Source organism: Silene latifolia, chromosome Y (genome assembly GCF_048544455.1).
Source record: "Silene latifolia isolate original U9 population chromosome Y, ASM4854445v1, whole genome shotgun sequence".
In the NCBI taxonomy this organism is placed as follows: domain Eukaryota; kingdom Viridiplantae; phylum Streptophyta; class Magnoliopsida; order Caryophyllales; family Caryophyllaceae; genus Silene; species Silene latifolia.
Genome location: NC_133538.1, coordinates 200,500,555 through 200,514,029, shown reverse-complemented (window position 1 = coordinate 200,514,029; position 13,475 = coordinate 200,500,555). Strand labels below are relative to the sequence as shown.

Genomic DNA, 13,475 nt, shown 5'->3' with positions numbered 1-13,475 from the left:
GGCATACATAAGTGCCCAGGCCTATAGCCAACTACCAATTAATTAACAAACCAAGAAATCAGCATACATAAGAGGCCAGCCCTATTGCCGACAATTAAAGTGCCGTCAACTAATGAGTACAACCACCAGTACATCATGACTTTGATATTTACAGTGAAAGCTTCCTGCCAAATTTTTTGTGCGTTCTCATTGTTTCCAGTAAACCACTATAATACATGCACAAATTAAAGAAATGAGTTTTGATTTTTACATAAAAATGACTCTATTATAGTGTAAGACGGTGTTACACAATAATTATTATATCTTGGATTCAAGGCCCTTTTGCAGATATAACTTTGCTTTTGCATCTCAGTTTTGGAATTGGTAACTATTATTATATCTTGGATTTAAGGTCTTTATTCGAGAAGAGCTGCCAAGCGCACTCCACCTTGAGCTTGCCTTTTCTTCACAAAGAAAACTGAATCACATTAAGAGGACAAGAAAAGTGTTAGCTAGCCAACTCCAAATTATTTTGAGATTATGGAGTTGTTGTTGTATTTGGCTAATTTGAGGTCATTTGCAATATACTTCATCCAATCATCTTACAAAGACCACATAATCTATTCTTAAGTAAAGGTCCATTTGTTAAATTAACGTTCAGTTGGATTCCGTTTGTGGGATCTATATATGCATATTTACAGGGCAAAAAAAAAACTCTCATAATAAAGTCAGGGGAAGTGGCATCTAGACCTCACAAATCGGCCCTAACGCAAATGCCCGACTCAAAACCCAACCCTTCAAGAAACAGACCCATACCTGAAATGACCTTCTCCATAGCAAGTTGGTAAAAAATGGAGTCGATCCAAAATGATAAAATATGAAAAAAATTCTGAATAGGCACGACCTGACCAGCTGACCTAGAAGAGACCTGGATGACTCGAACATGACCCTTACTCGGAATGCCCAATTAACAATGCACCCTGAAATAACCTGAACTCGTAATGACCCGACCAGCCAAGTGACCTACATGCCTTGTCTAGTACTGGTACATGAACACGTAAAGCAGCATATATACTTAGACTACTTACTGATTAGGACAAACTGAGTGATGGCATGCTTCCGAGGATTGATCTCATTAATCGGTCATCCTGAATTTAGTTAAGCAAGAATCATTAGCAAAGGCACGCTATATATATGCCAATATGCCATGCATCTCAGTTTAGAAGGCAAGAAGCTTACCGTTACATTACTCTTGATCGCTTCTATCAGGTTCGACAAATTTGAACCGTAGTATCTTTCCAAGGCTGTGTCAATGATTTCATCATCTCATACCTATCAAGTAGAGAATTACCAATTAATTTATTCTGGCATTCACTAAAACAATAAGAAAATGCATTTGCTTTGTGAAAGTTAAGAACGATGACAATGACCGGGAGTAAGAAGGAGGTGAGGTCAATTAGCAAGGAAAAGGAAAAACCAAATAAAAGAAAAAATACTCATCAATCAGAGCCCAAAGCGAAAACGAGTAAACAAACTAAGATCCGCAACATGATATATTTGAAGCCATGAATTATCAACAAAATGAATTCAAAAAACAAAAGCACTAACAACAAAAACAAATTTACTGTGGAACAGATAACATACCAAACAGAAAATAAAAATATGTAAACTATTGGTCGAGGAATTCTGCATAAATTAGAAATCGTTCATGTAATAAGCCAAGTAGCTACCTGGACATCTCAACAGCCTCCTTGTCTGTACCTCGAAAAGCACCATCTAACTTGGCCATCATCAAAATCTGAATTAATCTGTTGATACCAATCCCTTCAGTTATAGAGTCAAAGGGGTTTCTTAACCTCTTTCCTTCCGCCTCCTATTTCGTTACTCGATTGAAAAAGCCAGAGTCGGGAGGTTCAATCAGAAAACACTTCATTTTTGCATCTTTTTCCTGGCAAGCAGTGCAAATGAAAGTAAATTTTCAATATTAAAAGGAATAGCCTTCTCATTTGAATCTCGGGTGATGTAAAACGAGGTCAAATTTATGTGAAGCTACTCGTTTTAGGATTTAACAGTACAGATGATGTAAAATAATGTCAACAAACGTGATTGAACAGTTCACATAAATTGGACCTCGTTTTACATCATCGGGTCAACTCTCTTATCCGGTTACGATTTAGTAACCACAAACGTGGTATAAAGTTGGTATTTATTGGGTAAGCCATTTATGCCGAACTGATCAGTAGCATAAAATTTATTACAATTTCAAGGCAAAGAGGCACTTTTCTATTACAGGAGGCTATTGACAAACGATCAAGTCTATGGTCTGGTTAGTAGCATAAAATGCATTTTCACTACAAGTGCCAATTTTCAGTAGAATATATTCCCCAACTTAACTACAGCATATACATTGAGGTGAAACTTTCAACCATATTATGAACAAATAAATCTCAAATAAACCTCAAACTTTCTCAAAATTAATAATAGTCAAGTTATCTCAATAGCCTAAAGCTTATACACCCTCCGCCTCAATCATTTATTTAGACGGACTTCAAACGTAAACAAATGATTGGGAAGGAGGGACTAATAGTCAAGTTATCTCAATACCCAGAAGCTTATACTCCCCCATCTCAATTGCTTGTTTACACAGACTCGTAAACAAATGATTGGGAGGAAGAAAAATCAAATGTCAAAGCTCGTTTTTGGTAGGATAAAGATTCTACTTTTCAACAGTGACAATGAAGCAGTTTGAAATCTTGAATAGCTAAGAAGTCAGACAAAAACCAACAAAGAAGATAATGCAATCAACAGTGAGGATTTTTAAAGAGTGGAATCGCCAGTAAAATGGCAAGTATCAACCATGGCAAGTATCAACCAGGATTGTATTTACATTTTCAAAAAAGTATCCAGCATATAGTACTACCTCCATCTCAGATTTCGTCCCTATTTGACTTTGGTGCTTAACCAAAGCCAACTTTTTACCATTCATTTTTTCAAATATACATAGAGATAGTATCAAGTTTGTTACTGCTTGATTTATAAGAACTACATTCGTATTATAATCTTTACAAGCTTGCAACTTTTGTATAATAATAGAATATACAGAGGGAGTACAAGGAATTAGGAAGCGGAATAACTGACCTCCATCGGGCCCCTCAACGATTCTAACTTGTTGATGACTTTCAATACCTTCAGAGCTGATATTGCGGATATGATTCCTAATGGCCCATCAAACTTTCCCGCGTTTAACACAGTGTCCTATGTAAAAATAAATAAAATAGAACAGATACACATTAATCTACTATCTTGATAAGATCATCCAAACAGAAACTATGAAAGGCAAGAAAATGAGATAACCATATGTGAGCCAATCAACAGCGCAGGTGCACTTGCATTCATTCCATCAACACGGCCATGCACATTACCCATAGGGTCCACCCACCTGCATCGAGACACAATTTAACATACGAAGCTATAATTTTACACGTTAAATTAGTGGGAGAATCCTCGCGTCCCCAAGCCAGCATCTTCCATCAATTGACGAATAACATTTGCAGCTTTTATTGAAGCAGGGCTCATAAATGTCCTCTCAAGGTACCCATCTACATCACCTACCTATCAAAAAACACAATTAATTATGCATCCACGTTTCTTGCTCACTCAAAACCTAAACCAGTTAGAGTGAGGATCCAATGCAATAAAGCATTAGAACAATTTAAACTTGAATTAGCTGCCTCTCATAGTAATATTAGTATAGAAACCATTTCAACAAAATAATGGCCCATTTTGTGATAGACAAATGTTCGTTATTGTTCTTCGATCACAAGCAACGCTACTATACTAAAGGCCCTTATGAATAGTTAAGACATCTCTATCATAGCTAACTGCCATAAAATGGCAATCATTATTATTTTTTCCATTCCAATGTTATGTCAAATTTAGCCGAATTGCGCACATCTACAGAATGGGTACCCAAAACCTAACCTCATAACCAATTTTGACATAATCACGAACTTAATTAAAAGACCATAATGTAGGCTACCATAACCCAGGCCAAAACATCACTCTTAGAACCCGTCATTATTTGTTGCCTCAACCCCATCAACATTAACATTGATAAAAGTTACATTTTTTTAAAGTAAAACTACCTGACCAACTAATGAAGTAGTTTGGTGCAACAACAAATCGATTAAATCACTCGATAAAAAACAACAGCACCAAATTCCTCAAAACTCAACGAAAACAGCGAAAAGGCAAATACGTAAATCAAAAGAACCCTTAAAAAGATAGCAATTAGTTAAATCATTCACCTCGACTTGGATCAAAGCCTCGACATTTGTGACCTGGAGATTGCAAATTGGGATAAATGTCATAAATCAGTGATAAACCTATTGGAAAATGGCATTGATTGAAGCAGATATTCAATTAGGGATCGAGAAAAGAGGAAAACCTTACAGCTTCGTCATGAACGATGTCTAAAGTGATGATTTGTTTGTCGGCATCATTACAGTGATCTTCGTTATAGGAATGTCAACTAAATAAAAAAAATCATAATCAACTTATGCTAAATTATGAGAGATTTACAGATTGAGGGATTAACTTACCACTACTACCGACGCCATTTGGATCACCGTACCATGTTAGCTAAAGATTGAAATAGAGAAATATTGAGAGACAAAGGAAGAAGGTGGAGTGATGATGGTAATGGAAAAAGTGTGGTCTATATCCGAGCAGACTTTCAACATATACTCGATCAACCTAGCAAAACCATTCGATTGAAAATAATCAGGAAATAGAGAGATGAAGAGTGAGAGTTGGGAGCAGGTAATATGTGGGTGAGAATTGAAACAATAGGGTAATTGGAGACATGAATTGTGTGGTCGATGAGAAATGATGAGAGAATAGAGGGTAGAGATTGAAGGGGTTATTGGACTGAAGCTTGAGGAGGGGTGCCAAGGCCCAATACATATTATCAATATTACCCGCACCAACCCGCTAAATAAGCCCCAGACCCGCCCGCCTAAAGTTCAACTATTCATTGTTGGAGTTACTATTCATTAGTGAATAGTAACTTGGAACAATAGGGTAATTGGAGACAGGAATTGTGTGGTCGATGAGAAATGATGAGAGAATAGAGGGTAGAGATTGAAGGGTTTATTGGACTGAAGCTTGAGGAGGGGTGCCAAGGCCCAATACATATGATCAATATTACCCGCACCAACCCGCTAAATAAGCCCCAGACCCGCCCGCCTAAAGTTCAACTATTCATTGTTGGAGTTACTATTCATTAGTGAATAGTAACTTGGAACAATAGGGTAATGGGAGACAGGAATTGTGTGGTCGATGAGAAATGATGAGAGAATAGAGGGTAGAGATTGAAGGGGTTATTGGACTGAAGCTTGAGGAGGGGTGCCAAGGTCCAATACATATTATCAATATTACCCGCACCAACCCGCTAAATAAGCCCCAGACCCGCCCGCCTAAAGTTCAACTATTCATTGTTGGAGTTACTATTCATTAGTGAATAGTAACTTGGAGCATACACATTTAAGGTAAGGTGTAAGATAATGATGGGTCATTTACACACTTCTCTCACTATACTTACTAATCCACATTAATTAAACACTAATTCAATATATATAATTTATTCTCCCATTCACTTCCCTCTCATCTCACACAATTACCACCCCCTCATCTCTCTAAAACCCAAATAAATTAAAAAAACCAAAAAAAAATCCTTCATCTCTTCCTCACACTCACCACCACCACCCACCTGACACCGCCTCCTACCACCACCCACCACCTCCCCCTATCACCACCCACCACCTCCCCCGACCTCTTTCCTTCTCTTTCCAGCACCACCACACCAACCACCACCATGCACCTCCCCCACCACTGACGGCAGCCGCCTACCCGACACCAACACCACCCCACCACAACACCTCACTCACATCACCACCACCTCGACAACCACTACCACTCTCCCTCACGCACACCACCACCACCCACCATAACACACACCACCCGACACCACAACACCACCACCACAACACCCTCCTCTCAGATCTACCACCTCCGACGACGATTCTGCCACTCCCCTGCCTTGACGGAATCCTAGACGACACCTGCCCCCTCTCTCCTCCATCCACCCACGCCACCACCCAGAAGCCACCATTACCGCCCATTAAAAATAACATATCTAAAAAAACACGATTCACAGCCACCACGACGCCTTCTTCCTCCTCCTCTCTTTCTTCTCGTCTTGCTTTTAAATTTCCTTTTTTATTTTTTTTTTCAAATTTTAGATTTGTTTGTTGTTGTGTTTGTTAGGTCTGGCGTTGTATACCGTCGTTGTTGTTTTTTTTTTTTTTTTTTTTTTTTTTTTTTTTTTTAATATTCAGATTTCAGTTTAAATTATACAGAGTAGTAATTAAACTTTTAAAACTAATATGCATTGTTTCCCTAATTCATTTACCCTTAGGCTTTGTCTTAATATTATGATCTAGATTTTTGATTTTAATCTTAAATCTACTTAATATGAAGTAGACTTTTAATTTTAATCTTATCTACTTAATAATTTGTTGATTTTATTGTTAGATCTAGTAAATATAAAGTAGATTTTTTTTAAAAAAATCGTATTATCATGAATTTTTGGTGAAAAGATTGTCTTAGTTATTGTTGTCGGGTGGTTGTGGTGGTCAAAGGAATGGTGGAGGTGGTACTTTTAGTCCGACACACAAATTTGTTGATTTTAATCTTAGATCTAGAAAATAGATCTGATATAATTTGTTGATTTTTAATCTTAGATCTACTCACAAGGACCAAAATTACACTCATAAAGGACCAAAGTTACACTCATCAAGGACCAAAGTTACACTCAAAAAGACCAAAGTTACACTTGTAAAATGCTAAAGTTATATAAATTCAATTTTTTAAAGACAACCGCCTTAAAAGTTCAAAGTTACACTCTTAAAATACTAGAGTTACACTCGTAAAGTATCAAAGCTACACTTGTAAAAGGTTAAAATTGTATAAATACAAATTTTTATCCACAAAATCTCCTTGAAAAGTCAAAGTTACACTCTTAAAATATCACAGTTACACTCGTAAAGCATCAAAGTTACACTTGTAAAATATTAAAATTGTAAAAAAATAATTTTTTATATACAAAATCGACTTAAAAAAAAGTTAAAGTTACACTTTTGCAACTTTATATACAAACAGCTTTAAGGTTAACGTTACACTTTTATAACTCAGAGTTATACTTATAAATCTCAGAAACTCAAAAGTCATTAATTAGGGGTTAAAATTCATTAATTAGAGGCTAGAGAGAGAAAGCAAATTAATGAGTGCTTAAATAATTGATTAGTGTTAAGTGTTTTTTTTTCTGCTTTCAATTTCAACCATCCACCTTTTCTCTTCTAATGGTGTAGATGAGGACTTAAGAACTCAATTAATATGAAAGACTCAATTGAATCCCCCTCTCTCTCTCTCTCTCTCTCTCTTTATATATATATATATATATATATATATAGGGTTGGGGTCAGGTGCGAACTAAAGTACGGTGCGAACCGTACGAACTACCCAGATACACATGGTATTACTACTAGATACACATGTATCCAGTCGTAATACAAAATGTATCTAGTATTAATACAGAGTGTATCTAGGATGGTATTTTGATTATCCACTGCCGCCACCATCACCACTGCCCCCGCCACCACCACCAACGTCACCACAGTCACTGGCCCTACCGCCGCCACCGTCATCGGACCCTAACTCCACCACACACAAGCAGAACTCGACCACAAGCACCTTCGCAACCAACTATGACAGCCACCACCGCTATCATCACCACCACCACAACTACTGTGGCCACCACCACCACTGCCTTGACCACCACCATACCGGCGCCACCGCTGCCGCACACTTGTGATACTCCCATGAATAATATCACCTCCTCGCGCCACACTCTTCAACTAAACTCCCTGGCATCCACGGCGCACCACCCTCCCTTCAGTTCCCGACCTCAAAAACCGACATCATTTCCAACCATATTCAAGATTCATGTTTCTTTACAGAAATTCGAAATTTAAAAGCTAGATCTACAACAAACGAAGAACAATTTAAAAAAAAATAAAACCTTGACAAAGTTGTCGGGATGTGGTGGCTAGAGAAATAGCCAGAGGTTTTAGTTTTTTTAAGTTTGTCGGGATGTGATGGCCAGAGCAATAGCCAAAAGATCTGGCAAGTGGTTGGTTCATGGTTGCGAGGTGTTGCTCGTCAATGGCGTCAGAAAATGAAAAGGTTGGGATGAGAGAGGAACGTCGTATGCGCGGCTTGTCGGAGATTTGGAATATGAACGTGAAAGATCATAGATCCATATTAGATACTCTACTAAATTTAATTTATCTCATAAATTGTCATTTAGGTGATCTATGTAACATGCATGCTAATATGAAAGCATAAAAAGAAAGTATAAGGAAAAACAATTCCCTTACATTGAATTTGTGGTAAAAAGGGCACAAACTAGTTCACCTTACTAGCTTGTTCTTGAGCTTAAACCAAATGGAAGATCCTCCTTGCAAATCTTCAACTAGAAGATCTCCTTCTTGTTGCACCCAAGAACTAACCCAAAATAATAACAAGTATTGACTAGTAACTTGTTAATTTTATACCCTTGATAATATTGTAACTTTACTAACTTTCTTAGTAAATATTAATGTATGTATACTAACAACTTAGTAGTGATTAATAATTATTTTAGAGAGATGAATAAAAATTGTTCACATGCAAATAGGTAGAGTGAAGAAGTGAGGTAGTGTCAATAGTGAACAATAGATGGAGTATATAGGAAGGGAAGTGGCGAGTGGAGGTGGAGTGAGGGAGTGGAGAAATTTTGTCTTATGTTTTTATCTTACATCACATGTAAACTCTTACATAAGATAAATTATGGTAGTATACAAAACAAGGTGAAATGATTATGTGAGTAATCATCCACTACTCTTATTTTACACGGTCCACTTGACCATTTACGGGTCCATGTTGGTTCTTATATTTGTCGCACAAATCCGTGTAATTTTTACTTTAAACATCGTATCATGTTTAAATACTTCCATAATTAATTCGTCCAATTCACTCCGTAAATATACGTGTACCACTACACATATTATTTATGTACTAATATTAATCACATTAATCAATTAGTACAATTTTAGTAAATTAACAGTTAATTAACTAAAATCCGTTTCCCAAAACTTATTATTTAATTATCGCATAATTAAATAACAACTGCCGCTCCTCGAGTTCGCAACTCGAAATCTCTCTAAAAATAATCGACTAACTTTTTACTCTACAAATCAAGGGACTAAATAAATTGTATCTCATACAATTAATTAGTTGTCTATTGGGGTTCGTTCCTTTAGGTCTGACCGAAAGGGGTCAGTTGATCACCGCCGTCTCACGACAATAACGTCAAACTCTAGTCAGCCAGCCGTTATCGATTTACATTAATCAACTGACGAGGATCAAATAAATAAATATCTGATGATATTCCATTAATGAGATTTAATATGTTAACGCACTATTGTGGAGGACAATAACTCCAACAATCTCCCACTTGTCCGACACAAGGTGTGCGCTACCAATTCTCTTGTCCGTTTTAATCTCCCACTCAATGCAAGGTGTCTTTCAGGTCGCACTTGCACATGAACACATCGCGAGTGGTTTTCTCGATCGGGAGTGTGACTACCTGATCGGAAAAATCTCTCACAGATTACTTCCGAGCGTTGCCACGCATTTGTAGTCATTAACTCCTCGAGTGGCCTTGAGATATAGTTACCCAACGTGGGTGGACAATTCCTGTATGCCCTATCTATCCTATTGCACAATACAGCTCACCATGACCTAGTAAATACCCTTTTGGCCTCCTTTCACGGCACGACCTAGGATAAAAACCAAAGTCACTCGAAAACTGCACCTGCTCAGATAATAGTCTCCAGTCAAAAGAATCGACTTATTAGAACATCTTAGAGATCCCTGCCATAACCAGGCGTCCATAATAGAACTTAGGGACTCTCTAAATGGTCACTGTCCGGCAAAGTTTCACACACTCTGCCTATGTAATCGACCAGTCATCACATATGACCTTATGGTGTTGAACTACCATCAATCGACTTACAATCTAGTCACTCCGAGACGTCACCTCATTAAGTGACTAGGAACAAAATACAATGTTCATCTTATTCACTTGAATAGTGTTCAACATTGTCTCCACAACTTGTTCAAATAAACAAGGTATTAAAATTTAGTCACACTAAATAAAAGATTCATAAAAGAATGAATACGAAAACAATGAATGTGATTATCATATATATAATAAAAGATACACTATCCAATTATTACATATCCATAATCTAAAGAAAATATGGTACTCGTCTCAATCCCATAGCGACGACATGACCATCATCCTTAGCCTTTGATAAAGGCTTGGTTAAAGGATCAGCAATATTATCATCTGTCCCAACCTTACAAATGTCAATTTCCTTCCTTTCCACATAATCTCTAATTACATGGTATTTCCTTTCAATGTGTCTAGATTTTTTACTAGACTTAGGCTCTTTGGCTTGAAAAATAGCTCCACTGTTATCACAATATAGAGTGATAGGATCTTTGGTGGAATGGACTACTCCTAGCCCCTCCATGAATTGCCTAATCCAAATAGCTTCCTTTGCAGCCTCAGACGCTGCAAGGTACTCAGCCTCTGTTGTAGAATCCGCAGTAACGCTTTGCTTGAAGCTCTTCTAGCAAACAGCTCCTCCATTTAGCATAAACACATAGCCGGATTGGGATTTCATGTCATCCCGATCGGTTTGGAAATTTGCGTCCGTGTAACCTCTTACACGCAACTCAGTTTCTCCTCCAAACACTAAGAACGAATCCTTAGTCCTTCTCAAGTACTTAAGGATATTCTTTACGGCTATCCAGTGACTCTCACCAGGCTTGGCTTGATACCGACTTGTCATGCTCAAGGCATACGCAACGTCGGGACGAGTGCAAATCATAGCATACATGATAGACCCAACAACGGAAGCATAAGGGACGGTCTTCATGTGTTCAATTTCCTTAGGGGTGGAGGGAGACTGTGACTTGCTCAAAGTAATCCCTTGGCCCATAGGTAGAAATCCTCTCTTGGAGTCTTTCATATTGAACCGGTCAAGAACTTTGTCAATATAAGCTTCTTGACTCAATGCTAGTATCCTCTTTGACCTATCCCTATAGATCCGGATACCTAAGATTCGTTGTGCCTCTCCCAAGTCTTTCATTTGGAAGTGTTTCCTTAGCCACTCCTTCACGGAAGTGAGTGATGGAACATCATTCCCAATGAGCAATATGTCATCCACATATAGGATAAGGAATGCAACCTTACTCCCACTAAACTTCATGTATAAACACGGTTCTTCCACACTTCTAGTGAAACCATATTGTTTAATAACATGATCAAAGCGATGATTCCAACTACTATATGCTTTCTTAAGACCATAAATGGACTTCTTGAGCTTAAACACCTTCTTAGGGTTAGATGTATCCACAAAACCTTCAGGTTGTATCATGTACACCTTTTCTTCTATAATCCCATTCAAGAAGAAGGTTTTGACATCCATTTGCCAAATCTCATAATCATGAAATGCGGCAACCGCTAAGATTATCCTAATGGACCTAAGCATAGCGACTGGAGTGAAGGTTTCGTCATAGTGTAAACCATGAACTTGGGTGAAACCTTTTGCCACCAATCTAGCTTTGTAAACACCCACATGTTTATCCACGCCGAGCTTAATTTTATATATCCATTTACACTGAAGGGGTCGCACTCCCTCAGGTAAATCCACCAAGTCCGATACTTGGTTCTCGTACATGGAATCCATTTCGGATCGCATGGCTTCTAGCCAAAGCGAGGAGTCGGGACTAGACATGGCTGATTTGTAGGTAGTGGGTTCATCACTTTCAAAAAGTAACAAAACACCATCCTCTTCGCTGTTACCAAGGTAAAGGTCAGGTGGATTAGAAATCCTACTTGACTTTCTAGGAACAATTACCGTTTCAGAGGAAGAGCGAATGCTATCCTCCACGTTCTCCTCTACCTCATTCTCGGTTTGTGGCTCTCGAACTTCTTCAAGTTCAAATTTTCTCCCACTCTGTCTCCTAGAAATAAACTCTTTTTCTAGGAAGACAAAGATCACGAGCAAAACACTTTGTTCTCGTGTTTATTGTAGAAGTAATAGCCACGTGTTTCCCTTGGATATCCTACAAAAAGACATTTGTCGGACCTGGGTGCAAGCTTATTGTCAGACTTGATCTTAACGTATGCTTCGCAACCCCAAATACGCATGAACGACAAATGAGGGACTTTCCCTGTCCATATCTCATATGGAGTCTTATCGGCCGCTTTAGTCGGGTTTCGATTTAGTGAAAATACTGCAGACAAGAGGGCAAAACCCCAAAATGAACTAGGAAGCTCAGTTAGACTCATCATTGAACGAACCATATCAAGTAAAGTTCAGTTTCTCCTTTCGGCCACACTATTTAATTGTGGTGTGCCAGGAGGAATCCATTGTGATACTATACCAAATCTTTTAGGTGTGAATCAAATTCAATATTTAAATACTCACCACCACGGTCGGACCGTAGGGTCTTTATCTTTTTATCCAATTGGTTCTCTACTTCTTTTTGGAACTCTTTGAACTTGTCAAAGGCTTCACTTTTGTTCTTCATTAAGTAGACATACCCATATCTACTTAAGTCACCAGTAAAAGTAATGAAGTAGTGAAAACCTCCTATAGCGGTGATGGTTAATGGTCCACACACATCCGTATGTATGAGAGCCAAAACCTCACTAGCTCGTGTCCCTTTTCCCCGCAAAAGGTGCACGAGTCATCTTGCCTAGAAGGCAAGACTCGCATGTACCATAAGATTTGAAACCAAATGGTTTGAGCACTTTTGATGAAGCAAGTCTCTTAATGCGTCTTTCGTTTATGTGGCCTAAACGACAATGCCAAAGGTAGGATTCGTTTGGATCACCCGTTTTGAGCTTTTTAGTTTCCACATGATAAACGTCATTAACATCATTTAAAACATAAATGCCTCCAATTGAAATGGCCTTGCCATAAACCACATCATTAAAAGAAAAAGTACAACACTTGTCCTTAATCATAAAACAAAAGCCTTCCGCGTCTAACGCGGAAATGGAGATGATGTTCTTAGTTAAAGTTGGTACAAAATAATACTTATTTAAATACAACTCTAAACCACTAGCTACAGTGAGCACATAGGTCCCCACGGAAACGGCGGCTACTCTAGCTCCATTGCCCATGCGGAGATCCACATCACCTTTTGCTAGTGCTTGCACGTCCCTTAAACCCTGCAAATGGTTACAAAGGTGAGAGCCACATCCGGTATCAAGTACCCAAGTGGAAGTACAAGCATAATTAACGTCTATCACA

The 13,475-nt window shown here is 38.2% G+C and overlaps 2 long non-coding RNA genes across 2 annotated transcripts; both read right to left on the bottom strand.

Moving 5' to 3' along the window:
- On the bottom strand, positions 1 to 2,112 carry LOC141633325 (uncharacterized). The gene is made up of 4 exons (XR_012538104.1): positions 1,710 to 2,112; positions 1,219 to 1,311; positions 1,068 to 1,127; positions 1 to 457 (listed from the first exon to the last, which is right to left on the bottom strand). It is a non-coding gene; the product is annotated as an uncharacterized LOC141633325 (long non-coding RNA).
- A 2,009-nt stretch (positions 2,113 to 4,121) lies between these two features.
- Positions 4,122 to 4,843, bottom strand: LOC141633327 (uncharacterized). The gene is made up of 3 exons (XR_012538106.1): positions 4,581 to 4,843; positions 4,427 to 4,510; positions 4,122 to 4,319 (listed from the first exon to the last, which is right to left on the bottom strand). It is a non-coding gene; the product is annotated as an uncharacterized LOC141633327 (long non-coding RNA).
- Between the last annotated feature and the right edge of the window lie 8,632 nt (positions 4,844 to 13,475).